Below are 16,850 nucleotides of genomic sequence, written 5' to 3'. Positions count from 1 at the left end.
TAATATTTTAACAAAACAAGCATATGTCCCTCGCTTCTCACATTTATCTCCAGACTTCTTCTCCTTATTCAGATGATATTCTGTCCCCAACAATCTTCTATTCATTGAATTTTTTGAAACTTTGCACTTTTAGAGAGAGGTAAGGGATTGATTCTGTGTACACAAATTTGCAGAGGGACAATAGAGTTGAGGTCTGTTATTTCTCACCTCTATATATTATTTATTTATTTTAAAATATTTTTGCTGTTAACAAGCATGTTACCTCTGGAGACACAAATCCACAGTTTGAGAACTGCAAAACTAAGCATCTCTGATAGTATCTTCTAGACTGAGCACTGAGTCCCATTGGGTAGATAGAAAGATTAACCTAAATAATCTATACAGAAGTCCCTGGAACCCCATAAGATTGGGTCCCTAATCCATGAACTATTGGAACTCATTTACAAAACTTTTCTTAAACATTACATGAATATATTGTCTCATAATATAGAATTAAAATTTAAAATCCCTATTCCATGATGAGATATCTTTGAGTTATAATGTATCTTAATTAAAACTATCTTTAGATAAGTTTTTTCCTCAAAAAGCATTTTATCAAAAAAATCCAATATAAAGAAAAAAAATCCAATTTTTAAAATTATTTTTTAAAAATCATTGATTTTTATCCAGCCTGATTTCTAGCTCTCCCACTGACCTCTTATGTTACCTTGAATAAGTCATTTCCCCCTCTCACTGCTTTTGTTTCCCTTCCAATCCTGTCTTGTTTATTTAGACTGTAGGACAGGGACTGTCTTTTACTATGTGTAACCCACAGGTGAGTATGTGGTACACGTTCCCCTCTGTGCTGATCTAGAGATTATATGAGTCTGTCACAGCACCACTTAGGCAACCACAGCTCTGTAGCTCACGCTTCTGTGCAGGCTCCTGTTTAATGCATTTAGGACTCTTCTCCACTGGATTATCTCCCTCCTGGAGCATTGCTGCTAGGATCACACAGTAACTCAACCAGGTTGGGAACCAGCTGGATATGCCACTTGTTTTCCCCTATATTCCATTACTGAGTACTTCAATCAGTCTCAGCTTTATAGGATCTCAGGATGCCGCTCCGTTCAGTGAGAACAGCTGGTATTGTCCAGTTTTTGTGTTCATTTGCTTTTCTCTGTGGTAGGTCTCCTGTTTTAACTTTGATAAACTTCTGACTGAATTCTGATGGCTAAAGACTTCTTAGATTTGGCACCTCTCAGACTTGCATCCTGTAAGGATAAGGATAGTTAAATTCTGGAATAGATTTCCAAGGGAGGTTGTGGAATCCCTATCCTGGAAGTTTTACAGAACAGGTTAGACAAACACCTGTCAGGGAAGGTCTACATTTACTTGGTCCTGCCTGAGTGCAGGGGACTGGACTAGATGACCTCTCGAGGTCCCTTCCAGTCCTATATTTCTATGAGTCTGTAAATAGAATTTCAACACATCTAGAAAAATAATCAATGGCTTTTAGATAGGTATGACCCCTCTCTTCACACCGGTCTAGTACTATTCTTTCCCAAGGCCTGTCCAAAAAATACTGTAAGTAGGAGAAACTCATGCTGTGTCTTTCTGGACATTCTACAAAGTTAGTGTAACCTACATAGAGGGGAGCTAAGTCAAAATGCTTACCAATTCTGTGCTACAGAACTCCTCTGACTTAAAGTATTTGCAGAGACCTGGAATTCATATCTTCGTGAGAAACTACAGCTGGATTTTCTATAAGAACCTTTTAAATACTAAAAGTAGAAATTATAATGGTGTTCACTTCGTTTTTCTTCTTAGGAATCCAGTACCAGTCTTTATCATAGATAAACTGTTACAGCACAGCAGTTACAATGCAGCCTAGCTAAACTAACATCACTAACTAGCGTTTTTTTAATGTTCCTTTAAAATGAATAATATAACAGAGGGCCTAAGCCCTATTTTATATATATATATATATAAATATTTTTTTTTAAATCTCACAAAAATGTGCAGATATTGGGACTTCTGATAACCAGAGATCTTCTGCTATCACATAGGCTCACCCATTTACAACAAGATAAATCATTTAGTTGTATCACATAACCAACTGTTTTAGCATCCATGATATTGAGCACAAACACAACTTTGAATAAGAAAAAACTGACCATTACTATAGCTGTTAGGCTGGCATGGTGTCTTTGATTCAATGATGTAATATAGCTCACAAAGACATCTGGCCTCCAGTCTGCGATTCCTCCTTTACGGTGTTTTCTCAATCCCAATGAGTTTTGTAAAATTACAGGATCCAGTATTGAGATCCAGTCTACGGATTCAGTCTGGTTATCCATGGCAGCCCTATCTTCTCTCTGCAGGGCAGGGCTGGATCTGACTGGTGCTCAAATGGCTGACAGTTTTGTACCCCTGATTGAACTCGCTACTGATTGGCAAGGAGCTTTCAGCTTCTAACTAAGGGGGGCATGTGTGTACATTCAGGAACATCTGCCCTTAATAAACGCACAGCTTCAAAACAACTATTGAACACGGTTAATCACTTCCTGCACCCCGCTAGTGTGCTGAAATAGCAACTACTTATTTGCGGCCACTCAAGGCTCCATACTGCCACCTTGTCTGGGAATGTTTCCATATCAACTCAGAGCAAGTAGAAGCAGCGGCTGTAATTACTGCCATGAGGTTTTTGGCTCAACAACAGAAAACAGAATGAAACAGGGGTAACATTAGCGTGATTCCACCTGGCATTTTAGCTCCTGCCCTATGCTGGGCCAGCACATTGACATTTAGGCTGCCATTTTGTGGAGTCCCTTGCATATCCCTTTGACTGTGTCATACTGCAAGGGCCATAGGACAAGATTCAGAGGCAAAGTTTAGTAAAGTCCCCGGTCGCAGCTAGCATCCAAAGGCCACTTACAATGAGCTGGGTTTTTTCTTTTAAAAAAAATATGTGGTGCACAAACAATGTTAATTGTTTAAGTGACTTAACTTAGACAATAGAAAAAAAATTCATTGTGGACCTAATAACAGAGAAGAATTTGATGGAGTGCAGCCCACTGAAGTTGTTGACAAATTGGGCCAAATTCTGTGCTCACTTAACCCCAGAAAGGCTGAAATAACTCATCTGAAGTCAATGGTATGATTCAGTTCTGAGGCCTGCATTCAGCAAGTTGTTTGAGCATGTGCCTCGCTCCATTTAATTAAATGGGTCTTCAGCCCCTCTTTGAAGTTAGGCGCATGATTAAGAATCTTGTTGAATTGTGACCTGAGAGCAGAATTTGGCCTGATCTGTTGTTAGGGTTGCCAACTTTCTAATTGCAGAAGACCGAACACCCTTGCCCTGCCCCCTTTCCTAACCCTTCCCCAAGGTCCCGTCCCTACCCTGCCCCTTGTCTGAGGCCCCAGCTCCGGCTCACTCCATACCCCCTCCCTCCGTCACTTGATGTCTCCCATCCTTGCTCACTTGCTCATTTTCACCGGGCTGGGGCAGGGGGTTGGGGTGAGTGAGGGCTCCAGCTGGGGGTGCAGGCTCTGGTGTGGGGCCGGAGATGAGGAGTTCAGGGAGCAGCATGGGGCTCAGAGTGCAGGAGGTGGCTCTGGGCTGGGGTAGGGGGTTGGGATGTGGGAGGGAGTGAGGGCTCCAACTGGGGGTGCAGGCTCTGGGGTGGGCCTGGGGATGAGAGGTTTAGGGTGGGGGCGGCTCCGGGCTGGGGGCACGAGGGGTTTGCAGTTTGGGAGGGGGGTTCCCGGCTGGGTGTGTGGGAGGAGGTACGGGGTCTGGGCTGCAGGTGCGGGCTCCAGGGTGGGGCCAGAAATGAGTTCAGGGTGAGGGAGGGGGCTGGGGGTTGGGGTGTGTGAGGGGGTGAGGGCTCCGACTGGGGGTGCGGCCAATGGGAGCTGCAGAGCCGGTGCTTGGGGTGACGCCTGCGGACAGGGGCTGCGCACGGAGCCCTCCTGGCCTCCCCTCTGCTTAGGAACCGGAGGAACATGCTGGCTGCTTCCCGGGAGCCATGCAGAGTCGGGTAGGAAGCCTGCCTGCCCCACTGCGGCCAACCGGACTTTTCATTGGTTTTATATTCCTGTGGACAAATTGTTTGCATTCTGAAAATTTGCATTTCTGCCAGTCTCAGAGGTTTATCTGGAGTTTATTCTCAGGGCACGTCTACACTAGCAACATTAAAGCGCTGCCGCGGCACTCCACGAGGGGAATAGCTACCAGTGCTAGTGCACTGTCTACACTGGCACTTTACAGCACTGAAACTTGCAGTGCTCAGGGGGGTGTTTTTTCATGCCCCTGAGCGAGAAAGTTGCAGCGTTGTAAAGTGCCACTGTAGACAAGCCCTTAGACTGTGCAGATGTTGGTTGAAAAAGAATAGAAAATTGCTTTTAATAGTTTTAATAGTTTCTCATATTTTTACCCTCTACTAAGCAAAAAAATGTATTTAAATATTTAAATTTAAGTTTATTAAATAACGACATAACCAAGTGTTTACTGCATGGTCACTGCTCAGATATAGGAATTACTTCTCACACCTTTTAAAGAGGTTCAGAGTTTAGGTCCCTTGAAGCAATGTGTGAATCATAAGAAATCAATATACTTTTTTCACCTTTCTCCATTTGACACTTGTTGATTTTGTTTTCTGCTCTCACTACTGGACCTTGAAATGAACAGGGTAACTTTTTGGCAGTGTTGTTGTAGCCGTGTCAGTTCTAGGATATTAGCGAGGCAAGGTGGGTGACGTAATATCTTTTAGTGGTCCAACCTCTGTTGGTGAGAGAGATAGGCTTTCAAGCTACATAGAGCTCTTCCTTGGGTCTCTCACAATTACCTTGCTTACTTCTTCGAATAAGCACCACCAATGGAATTGGCAAAGCTCTTAGAATAGGGCATATCCATTCACACTCCCTCTCTTGGCTCTCCAGCATTAGGCTTTGACTTCACTGGCTTTGTTCCCCCAATATTTTTCATCTTTGATATCACCAGTGCAGCTGGGGGCAGTTCTGTAGAAAAGATGTTAATGACTGCTCCTGTTTAATCACCATGTCTTCTAGAGATGACGTATGTGTGTACATGTACACGTAAATACATGCACACAAGTACACATGCTTTTTGGTATCCATATTTTAAAATGTGCTTCCTGGATTGTAGGAAATTGATATTTTGAGATTATTCACTAAAAATGTACTGAAGGGACATGCCCTTTCATCCCACCTCCTCTGGAGCTGATCACTTACTCTCTTACCTGCTGGTTCCTGTCTCCACTCATGGTCCCACTGACCTCAGAGGAACTGCTCAGGGAGTAAAGTGCCACTCAGCATGAGTAAAGGTATCAGAATCTGGACCTGAGGATGAGCACAGGCAGCTCCCATTGAAGTCAGTGGGAACTGAAGGTCGCTTAACACATAGGTTTGGCCCCTGACTTGCGAGATTTTTCTCTCTTAACTGTTGAAAGAGACGAACAGAAATAATTCAGTGGCCCAGTCCTGCAACCCTCACTTGCATGGGGAGTACTTATTGATTCAAGAAATCCCATTTACTTCGAAGGGGCTATTTGTTTAGGGATTACTTTAATAAATACAGGCTGCAGGACTGGGCCGTTGCATTCTCTCTCTCTCTCTCTCTCTGTCTTGCCTGTGAGAGGGTTTTATCTGCTTTCTAAGGAAAATCTGTTGCACTAACTAAAAAGGAAGATTTGCTTTCTCAGGCCCTAATTCAGAAAAGCACCATAAGCACGTGCTTAACTCCATCTCTAGCTAGGGCAGCATTCATGCATTTTTTTAACTGCAAGCATATGCACTGAGTCCCATTGACTTCATGTGTTGAAATGCTGCCCTGAATAAGGATGCTTTTCTGGACTGGGGTTCAAAGCTGTGTTTACATGGGCCTTTTCCCCCTAACATTCCCTGATATATCTTGACAGGTTTCAGAGTAGCAGCCGTGTTAGTCTGTATTCGCAAAAAGAAAAGGAGGACTTGTGGCACCTTAGAGACTCAAATAAATTTGTTAGTCTCTAAGGTGCCACAAGTCCTCCTTTTCTTTTTGCTAATATATCTTGTTATCTGAGGAGTCACCAGAGGGTGCTGTTACACATATTCTTTCAATGTCATATGCAGTGTTTTGTAGCCCTGTTGGTCCCAGGATATTAGAGAGTGGAGATGGGTCTAATAAAAAATATTACCTCACCCATCTTGTCTCTATAATAGTCTTTCAAGTTCTTTTAGTATGTGAGCAGAGTACAGTCTTTGAAATAATGCTGTATTTGTTGTTTTTGTGATGTAGATTTTTTGCAGCAACTTCTCCAAAACAGAAAGAGAGTTTACTCTCTGCCTTCATCTCTGCTAGAGTCAATTACTGGGGGTGGTGAAAATTGTTTTCTGGGAGGAATTGGCATTTAGACTAAGATTTCTGAAAGGAGGGTTTGCTCACATGACATTTGTGAACACTTCTGTGGTCTGACTGGTGTAAATAAGTTACACTAAAAACCAACAACCTGTCTCCAAGTTACTAATTTCTCTTCCAGCATGAAGCCAACCTCAAGGCCCTGACATCTGCTAGTACTCAGAGGAGGGGTGACAATATGTAAATGTGAGTGAGAGACAGGGAGACTATAAGAGGAGGCAGAAGGGAGTGCTAAATAAGTTGGGGGAGCTGTCAATATATTTTATGTAACCCTTCTGCCCGTCAGAGTTGGCAGCAACAAGGGCCGGGTTCAGTATCTAGGGGTTCCGTTCCAATAACACAATGCAAAACCGGCTCGAGCCCCCACCCAGTGACCTGGGACAAATATATACCACCATCCCCCAGGCGCCTTAAGAGGAAATACTTCCGCTCTTGCAAGCACAGAGTCAGAGTGTAGCAAAAGCCTTTTAATAACAGAGAGAAACAATGTGGCATTATGTTGGGGAAACACCACCAACAGGATTCATAACACAAACCATGAGCCAAAACCCACCCCAAGCAAATTGGGCCATGTCCTTTCCCTTTGGTTCTTGAGTCCAGCAACCCAAAAGTCACCCAAAGTCCCAAAAGTCCAACGACCCAAAAGTCTCTGTCTCTGTCCTTGGTGAGTCCAGGGTTCAAAAGTTCATCTGCAAAGTTTTAACCCCCCCAGCCTGTGTGGAAATAGGGGGAGGGGAGTAAAGGGGCACCTTACATGCTCCGACAACTGACTCCCCCACCTCTCCATGGGTTTCTGCAGCAGCCTTCACCGCCAGCTGTTCCTCTTCAGTAGTTGTCCAGCGAGCTGCTCCTCCAGCTGCTCCTCTCTGGGAGCCAGCCTGCAAGCCACTCACCAATATATCTTCAGGCCCCCTACTATTTAACACAGTACTCAGTGATTTCAGCTCTTTAGTGATTTCATCTCATAGTAGGGGAGCCCCAGTGCTGGTACACCATTGGCCCAAAGTGAATTCAGTTCTGCAATCTGTAACCAGACTCCTAATGGAATCAAAATTAGCTCTGCTATTACACAGTGGAAAGAAGAGGAGGGGCAGTTAGCACTTAGGGCCCTCAGAAGGGAACCCAGACCACAAAGTACAAATGCTTATTCCCAACCTCTCTCCATTCACTGAGTTTTGGAACCCATGTCCCTTGCCTAGCGAGTGCTACTTAGTTGATGGCGAGTCCCTCCATCATAACAAAAGGCCAAGTACAGTTCCACTGTCCTTGATTCACATAATCAGGATAACAATTTATTCTTCCTGCCCCAATAACAGAGACTGGGGATCCCACAGCAGCCAAAGTGACCATCTAGGTGGGGTGGGTGTGCCTATGCAAATGAGATCAGCCCCTGAAGTTCTTTTCCACAATCCGCCACAACTCACTACCAGATGTCAGGGTAGAGCTCATCCTGACTCTGCTTACATTTATAACTTCTCAGGGTAAAAGTGATGTAGCACTTCCTTTTCTTAAGAGGAGACGATGTCTATAATATGAAGGACATTCCCTCCCAGATTACACTAGTTTTCAAGGTGATCACAGGCCTGACGGCATCCTTTTAAAATGAAGATTCAATCTAATCACTGATAGCACATCCAATATAACTACTGGAGAAAACGAGCAGGAATTTCTCATACTCTGTTGCAGAAGCCTCACATACATTATTCACATCAGACATTCTGAATCAATAAATGGAGGTTATAGGAAACATTACTAATAAGAAAGCAACAAGTCCTGCTTTCTATTAACTTTCTTGTGCTTTTCCCCCCTCTTCCCTCACATTGGTTCTTGTATCTTCTGGTTTGGACCTTTTGTGGTGTGGAGTATCCCAGCTGGACTGCCAGGAAGCCCTACTGTGTTGACCGCTCTAAATAAAATAAAATATCTGCTCTTCACACTATGTTGCCTTGCCCACTTCTCTCCTGGAGGCTTGTGCATTGGCATCTGTACAATCAGACTCAACAACCATTAAGAGCTGAGTGACAACTGCATATTGCTGCCATGTGGTTACCTACCACTCCTCTTCCGAGCTGCAGTTTTAGCCTCTGGCCTCACCAGGGTGAGAAAACTCAGCAGAGGGTTTGTAGGCAGAGTGGGAAACCCCAGACTACTACCTGGAACTCAGGCAAACGAGCTTTGAATGCTATGAGGGTGAACTGGGGCGATCTAAAGAAGTTGGTTGGGCTGATACACTGGTTTTAATGAGAAGACAATCTCCATTGACTTCAGTGATGTTACTCTGGGCATTCACTGTTACAATTGTTATCATCTGGTAAAGTGAGAAAAGAATCGGGTTCTGTCTTTAATAGTTGGACTCAAGTTTGAGGGAGCTACCCGTGGTCTCCAGTGGAAGGCAGAAATCCTCACAGGATGGCAATAGAGAAACACGTACTCAGTCAAGGCAGAAGCAAGTCATGGCTGGGGAAAAGGGCTGATGGGAAGTCTTGAAGGGGTAGAAATAGAAAGTCTGAGAGATATGGGGAAAGAGGATAGAAAGGGAATGATGGAGAAAGATTCAGAAGGGCTAGAGGAGATAGAAAACAGGATGAGGCCATGAGGGATGGCGGATGACTATAGAGTGAAAAGTTGGAACAGAGGTAAGAGGAGAATGAGATTTGGAGGTGAAAGAAGAGGATGAGAAGGGATAAAAGAAATGACACACACCAGGGTAATGTTAGTAAATTCTGTTTTATTATAATATTTGATGTCCTTAAGATTCAATTTACTAATATAACCCTGTCATGGAGTCCCTGGGCGATACTCTGGAACTGCTCCCCATGAAGCCAGTCAGGACTCTGGGGCAGTCGCCTTTCTGTGAGCAGCCTGTCTTCAGGACACACAGCTCACACAGCTTCCACCTTCCTGGGTCTGACCTCGGAGCATTCAGCATCCTCTGCCCCTCCGTGCGCTTCCCCCAGCGAGTCCGCTCAGGCAGGGCTCCTGGGGAAGTCAGAGGGTCCTGTACCCCAACTTCGCAGTCAGACTTGACTCTCAGCCAGCCAGTAAAACAGAGGTTTATTAGATGACAGGAACATGGTCTAAAACAGAGCTTGCAGGTGCAGAGAACAGGATCCCTCAGCTGGGTCCATTTTGGGGGGGGGGCAGTGAGCCAGACAACCACGTCTGCACTTCACTCCATGTCCCAGCCAGCCCCAAACTGAAACTCCCTCCAGCCCCTCCTCCTCTGGGCTTTGTCCCTTTCCCGGGCCAGGAGGTCACCGGATTCCTTTGTTCTCCAACCCTTTAGCTCTCACCTTGCAGGGGGGAAGGGCCCAGGCCATCAGTTGTCAGGAAACAGGGTGTTGGCCATTCTCTGTGTCCAGACCCCTGTACACACCTGCCCTCTAGGGCTCTGCAATGATCATACACGCTTCTCCCACCCCCTAGATACTTAAGAACTGCATAGGGGAAACTGAGGCACCCCCACAATATTCGGAGGAAACATTAAGAACAGTCCCACTTCGTCACAAACCCTGATAGAGTGATTGGGAGTCTGGGGTCCTTGGGTAGATGGAGTGGATGGGGCAGAGTAGGAAAGGAGCAAGCAGAATGTTGTATTGAGATAAGTGAGGGAGGATCAAGGGCGCTCATTTTCATGATTCTGTTCCCACAATAAAAATGATTGATCTTGATTTTACCTAAATACATGAAAACATATATATGAAGCTTGTTTTAGATCTGGGATGCTAGAAAGTAGCGATACCAATATTTACATTGGCGTCTCGGAATGATTTACGCTTGGCATTTTCATTAACAAACCTCCATTAACCATAGAAAGTAAAGCAATGCTACATTTCTGTGTGAGTCACTAAAGGGCAAATTCCACCCTGAAATCTACTGATTTCAATGGATGGTGCACAGGAGAGGAATTTGGCCCTAAAAACCTTTTAGTAAGAAGTAACTGTTGCATGCCTGAATCTCTGTTAACTTTCTCCTCGTATAGCCATTTATATCTGTGCAAAGTGAGCACAAAATGCTACCAAAGGGAATTGGTGGTGCTTTGCATCCACTTAGCCTAGATATATATAATTACTTAAAGGGCAAGGCAGCAGAGAAGTAGGCCCTGGCAGTATAGCTTGACACAGTGGGGCAGTGGGAGATGATATGTAATAATACATACCAGCGCCTTTTATCCCTGAGACTAGCAAGCTCTACAAACTATAACCACCTTTGCTTGGTTTGAATGAATTCTGCTCTCACACTGCTGTAAATCTGAAGTAATTCCAGTAGTTTCAGTGGAACTACTCCAGATTTACACCAGTGTAACTGGTAGCACAATATGACCCATCGTTTCTAATTGCCACTGAAAGTATTTTCTTAATTTAAAATACCCATGAATAGGCATGGTGGGAAAACAGCTCCTTTAGATACCTTCATGCCTAGTCGTATGTATTAGTAATACTTCCAATAAACTGATGCAAGTGGTCTCTGGATATCTAATTCTTTTGTAAGCTGTGTGTGTGTGTGTGTGTGTGTGTGTATATATATATATAGGTATATACCCAGAGTTAATCCTTGAACTATATATGGAAGCTCTCTCTGCTGCCAGTGGCCTTCCATACCAGGGAGAATATGTTCTAAAGCAGGGAGGCCCAAACATTTTCGTAGTGTGAACCATGGATAAAATTTTCAAAAGCAACAAATTGACTTTGGAGCTGAATTCCTAGGCACTTGGGGTTGGGGGGGGAGAGGCAGATTTTGAAAGGTATTTAGGCACCTAACTCCCATTGTTTTTGGCATCGAAGTCACATTGAAAGTTCACAATTATGTTCCTAAATGCCTGTCACTTTTGAAAATGGGAATTAAGCTCCTAAGCCTCTTGGACACTTCGGAAAATTTTACCCCCATTTTAACAATGAGATTATCTTGTGGACACCTCCTTTCTCTTCACAATCACCCACCTCTCTCATTCATCGTTACGTAACATCGCTGTGGCAACTGCCGCAATTCACATGAACAAGTAGTAACAGGAAAGGATTGAATGTACATTTAGCTGCATTTTAATGAAATTTTTAGCAGCTGTGAACAAGAAGAGCCAGCACCCTACAGCCAGTTGGTTATCTTTTTGTGGACCACTCGCATGTGCCTCATGGACCAAGAGTGTGGGGACATCTTCTCTACAGAATCCCCAAAGGTTCTGTCAAAACCCACTCACCATCAAAATAATCCCATAACCATAACAGCCGACTTGGAGACAATAGATTTAAAAGGAACTTCTGCAGTTGACACGTGTGCCTTAGATTCAAAATAGGTTGGCTTTTTTTCGTTTTCCTTTGTTGTTAACGACTGCAGGCAATGAGACCATAGCTCTGCTCATCACACAGATGCTTCTACAGCAATATGCTTCTCATCCCATTCCTCCCCCCCGCATTGCTGCTCGGTACTGACTGGAATAAACTCAAGTTATGCAGCTGTTCCAATGTCAAAAGTGGTTCACTTTGCCATTAACCACATTCAGCCTGTAATTGAACCTGGCAAGCAGCTGGCCTGCACAGAGCTAGTTTTGCTCGCAGATGTATGTGTTTTGACAGGAAGCGCAGCCTCCTGTGGAGTAAGGTAATATCTGGCTGATATAAGCTAGCAAATTTCAAAACAAAATTAGAGTGGGTGTAGCAAGGGGCATGGCCTCCCTCCGGGCCTGATGGGAGGAACCACCCCCCACCCCCTAGCAAGCCACACCCACCCCGCCCAAAACAGGGGGGTGGGATAGAAAGTATAAAAGGCGGGCCCTACAGCTCAGTTGGGCCAGAGCTGGCAAAGGAGACAGCCGCCTCCTGCTCGCTGCTGGGGCTTGTGCCCAAGGGGGTCCTCTGCAGCACTGAGGACCCCAAGGGACTGTCAGAGCTGCCAACAAGGATGCCAAAGAGCTGCTGGGACTGCTGCTAGATGTGTACCCCAGGGAGCCAGAGGACCCCTACAAACTGAAGGTACCCAGTGAGGGGATCATAGGAAGTAGCCCAAGGACACCAGACAATAGTCCGGTTGTGTGGCCAGAATACTGGCCAGCGTGTTGTGGAGGGATCCCTGCAGACCCAATAGTGGAGCCCTCCACCACTGTTAGGGCCCTTGGCTGAGACCTGGTGGAGTAGGGTGGGCCCGGGTCCCCCTACCCACTGCTGCCAACCTCACTCCTGGGGTGGCAGCCTCCCCACCTTAAGCCAAGAGGCCTGCATTTGTCTGCCATCTGCCTGAGCCAAGACGGCAGGCCCTAGACTCTTTGGTGCTCCTCCCTGCCCAAGGGCTTGAGCCCCTAGACTGTTTGGTGCTCTGCCCTGCCTAGAGGGTCAGAGCCTGGGTCTCTGATGCTGCTAATTCCCCTTTATGCCGGTCTTTACAGAGACGCAGTAGTGAGGGAGCATGGCCTCCCTCTAGGCCTAACCCGGCAGGGACAGACATGACCCTCTACATGTGGTGGAGAACACAGGTAACCCCTGAGAAAAGTGGCCTGCACATGCTCCTAGGCCACTGCCCATCCAAGAGACTACGATGGAATCGGACAAGTTTATAAAATGGTGGGCGGAGAGCCAGCTGCAGCAACTGGCAGTCTAGCTCCAACAGCAACAGGTACAGCAACTTGGGGCCGAGGAGCAGCAGTTGATCGGGTAGGTGGGGGCCCAGCAGCAGGAATAGCAGCAACAATGCTTTCAGCAGCTGGCCACCCTGCTTCCCAGCCCCTCTGGCCCTACTCCTGGAGGAGCGACAACCCCAACAACCACCAAGATGCCGGTACACCTCACAAAGATGGGGCCTGAAGATGACCCAGAAGCCTTCCTGAAAGCTTTTGAGCAGGTTGCTTCGGTGGCAGTATGGCCTCAGAACAAATGGACCACACTCTTGGCCCCCTACCTAATGGGGGTGGCCCAGGCTGCTTATTGCGGGCTCCCTAACGATGAGGCCTGCAACTACAGAGCAGTAAAGCCGGCTATCCTTGATGCTCTAGACATCACCTCTGACACCTTTTGGTGCCAGTTCCGGGGGGAGACCTACCCGCCAGGGACCCGACCCTGGGTCAGGCCACAGGAGCTCAAGGACACCTGCTGGCAGTGGTTCCAACCCGAATGACACTCGACTACTGAAGTAGCCAAGCAGGTGTTCGTAGAGCAGTTCATTCACATTCTCCTACCCTGAGGGAGATCCTGGGTCCTTCAAAATCAACCCACCACCTTGAGGGTGGTGGTCGGCCTAATGGAGGATTTTCTGGCCGCAGAGACCCCAGTAGCACCTGTAGCTGCAGCCACAGTGTGGAGCCCCCTGGGCTCAGAAAGACCCTCCAGCCCTAAGACAGTGGCCTGGACAGACTCGAGCCACAATGAGGGACGCAGGAGCAGCTACCTGCCACAACCCGTCCCAATGTCCCGTGGAACACCCGCAGGCCACGGCAAAGGAGGGAAATCCCTGAACCCGATTGTTCGCAGAACCCCAAGTGCTGGGTCAGCCACACTGAGATTGGTCCCTGTTTTGCTTGTGGTCAATTTGGACACCTCAGGCGACAGAGCCCAGTCACAGACTTCTCCTTTGGCCAGGTTTACACTGGAGAGGTCTATGCCCGCTTGTGTCCTACTGCTAAGGTGACTGTTCCCATGGGCCTCGGCAGGAAACAAGTGCATGACCGGGTGGACTCTGGCTGTGGGCAAACCCTAGTGCATCAGTGACTTGCCTTGGCAAGTGAACTTGCATTGGGCCAGATTCAACTCCTTTGTATCCACGGGGACTTGAAGTCATATCTAAGTGCCCTGGTACCGCTAACTGTGGACGGAGTGACCTGGGTAATGACGGCTGGGTTTGCCCTGGAGCTGCCTACCCCATCATTCTCAGATGAGACTGGCCAGAATTCACTCAGGTTCTGCAAACTGCGAGCCTCTGGGACCCACTGGTGCAGATGGCTCTCGAGGGAGACCCCCTTGAGGGCAAGGTTGAGGGGCCCAGGAAGACTGACCCAGGTGACCCCTCAGCCCCACCTGGGGCTTTTGACACCCCAGAAGGATAAAGCTACCCCAGTTGGACGGCGGGGAAGCCCTGCTGGACATGGGAGCCAACTTCAGTAGGGACCAAAGAGAGGACCCCACCCTCAGCTGGGCCTATCAACAGATAGCATATATCAACAGGATGGCAACGGATCTGCAGTGAGCAGCCCAGTGGCCATGGTTTAAGTTGACAGAGGAGCACCTGTACCGGGTCGACTGAGACCGTCAGACCCATGAGCCTCATTCCCAGCTGGTCGTGTCCTAGTGTCACCGGTGGGCAGTACTGAGATTAGCTCATGACATCACTGCGGCTGGCCATTTGGGACAGGAGAAGACCCTGGCCTGGGTCTTGGCCCGGTTCTGTTGGCAGAGCATACGCTGGGACGTCAAGGATTACTGTGCTTCCTGCCCAAAGTGCCAACTGGCAGTGCCTCTGTGGGTACAAAATGCCCCACTGATCCCCTTGCCAGTGGTAGGGATGCCCTTTGAGAGGGTTGTGATGGACCAGGTGGGGCCACTCACCAAAAGCGTCACCTCTTCCGCTACATTCTAGTAGCGATATACTATGCTATCTGCTTTCCAGAGGCCATCTCCCTAAGGAAAGCCACCGAATGGATCATCGCAGCTGAACTCCTGAAGATCTCTACCTGGGTGGGTTTACTCCAGGAGACCGTTACAGACCAGGGGACAAACTTCACCTTCCAGCTGCTCTGCAAAGTCTGTGGTCTCTGAGGGATCCAGAAGCTGCAGACGTCAATCTACCACCCCCAGATGGATGGATTGGTTCAACCGGGCCCTTAAAGAAATGCTCTGGAAGTTCCCACCTAAGGACTTGTGCCACTGGGATCAACTGATCCCCCCCTTACTGCTTGCCATTAGGGAGGTGCCACAAGCCTCCGCCAAATTCTCATCATTTGAGCTACTGTACGGTCACCAGCTTTGGGGTTTGCTCGACTTAATGCGGGAACAAACCCTGTCCCGGATCCAGGGGCTCTTACGGTATGTCCTGCAACTGCAAGGTAACTGTGGTGGCGGAGCGCGAAGAACCCCTGCTCAGGGATACCCCCACGAAAGAGGAGCAAAAGCAGACCAAGCTGCTGCTGGAGGCCTTTTCCAAAACCTTCACAGCCTTAACTGGACAGCACACCATCCAGAGCAACCCGGGGGAAATGGCTCGTGAGGTGACAAGACCTCTCCCGCGTCGAATGCGGGATGTGATAGAGCAGGAGGTCTAGGCAATGGCAGATCTAGTGGTAATTGAGAAGTCACAGAGTGAGTGGTGCAGCCCCATAGTGCTGGTCCCCAAGCCAGATGGGACCTTCTGGTTCTGCATTGATTTCTGGAGGGTCAACACTATCTCTAAATTCAATGCATATCCAATGCCCTGGATTGACAAGCTACTTGACAGACTCGGAGAGGCCTGCTACATCAACACCTTGGATTTGACCAAGGGCTACTGGTAGATCCCACTGGAACCTGGATTGAAGAAAAAGACAGCCTTTGCTACACTCTGCAGGCTCTACCAGTTTACCAGGATGACCTTCAGCCTTCCTGGAGCCCCTACGACCTTCCAGTGTCTGATGGACCATCTGCTGCAGCCCCACGTTGAGTACGCCGTGGCCTATCTGAACAATATAGTGATCTACAGTCACCACTGGGAGGACCATCCAGACCAGGTGGCAGCCGTTCTGAGGACCCTCCAGGAGGCAGGGCTGACTGCAAACCGTAAGAAGAGCCAGATTGGTTAGCAAGAGACCACCTACCTCAGTTACACCCTCAGGCAAGGTAAGGCATGCCCCCAGATCAGGAAGGTCCAGGCTATACAGGACCACGCAGCCCCAACCACCAAAAAACAGGTGAGGCAACTAGTGGGGTATTATCGCCGATTCATTCCCAGCTACACCACAAGTGCCGCACCCTTGACTGAGCTACTCACTAAGGACAGCCCGCAATGGGTACGCTGGTCCCCCGACTGTGAAGAGGCCTTTTGGACACTGACGGACCACCTATGCCAAGAATTGGTACTGTAAAGCCCTGACTTCACCCTTGGCTTCGTTGTCTAAATGGGGAGGAACACCCAGTCCTCTATATCATCTGGAGGCTATTCCCTGGGAACATAACTATTTGGTCATTAGGAAAGAAGCCCTAGCGGTTAAGTGGATGGTAGAAGCCCTCCATTATTACCTCCTGGGCGGGTCCTTCGTTGTAGTGACAGACCACACACCCCTAAAATGGCGACAAACCATTCAGGACACCAATGCAGGGCTGATGTGGTGGTACCTTATCCTCCAACCTTTTGCATTTACAGTGCAGCATCGTGCTGGGAGGGAACACGCAAATACAGATTCCTTGTCATGGCTGGAGGATGCGGACAAGGCCAGCCCTGAGGGTAGAGCCAGGCAAGCCATCCCACCCCTCCAAAAACAGTGGGGCAGAACAGAAAGTAT

At 47.6% G+C, this 16,850-nt stretch overlaps 1 protein-coding gene across 2 annotated transcripts in view; it reads left to right on the top strand.

The window, feature by feature from the left end:
* Positions 1-16,850, top strand: part of ELAPOR2 (endosome-lysosome associated apoptosis and autophagy regulator family member 2) — a 141,721-nt gene that overhangs the window by 66,705 nt on the left and 58,166 nt on the right. Inside the window, exon 1 of one of the 2 annotated variants that reach the window (XM_043552575.1) lies at positions 12,193-12,366. The exons of the other annotated variant lie outside the window; for it this stretch is intronic. The gene's annotated coding sequence lies outside the window, so the exon portion shown is untranslated. Of the gene's footprint in view, positions 1-12,192; positions 12,367-16,850 lie in introns of those variants that run through there. 2 annotated transcript variants of the gene reach the window in all.

This window comes from Chelonia mydas, chromosome 1, assembly GCF_015237465.2.
Source record: "Chelonia mydas isolate rCheMyd1 chromosome 1, rCheMyd1.pri.v2, whole genome shotgun sequence".
In the NCBI taxonomy this organism is placed as follows: domain Eukaryota; kingdom Metazoa; phylum Chordata; order Testudines; family Cheloniidae; genus Chelonia; species Chelonia mydas.
Note: the sequence above shows the minus strand (reverse complement) of the source record. Positions and strands in the feature narration are given on the sequence as shown.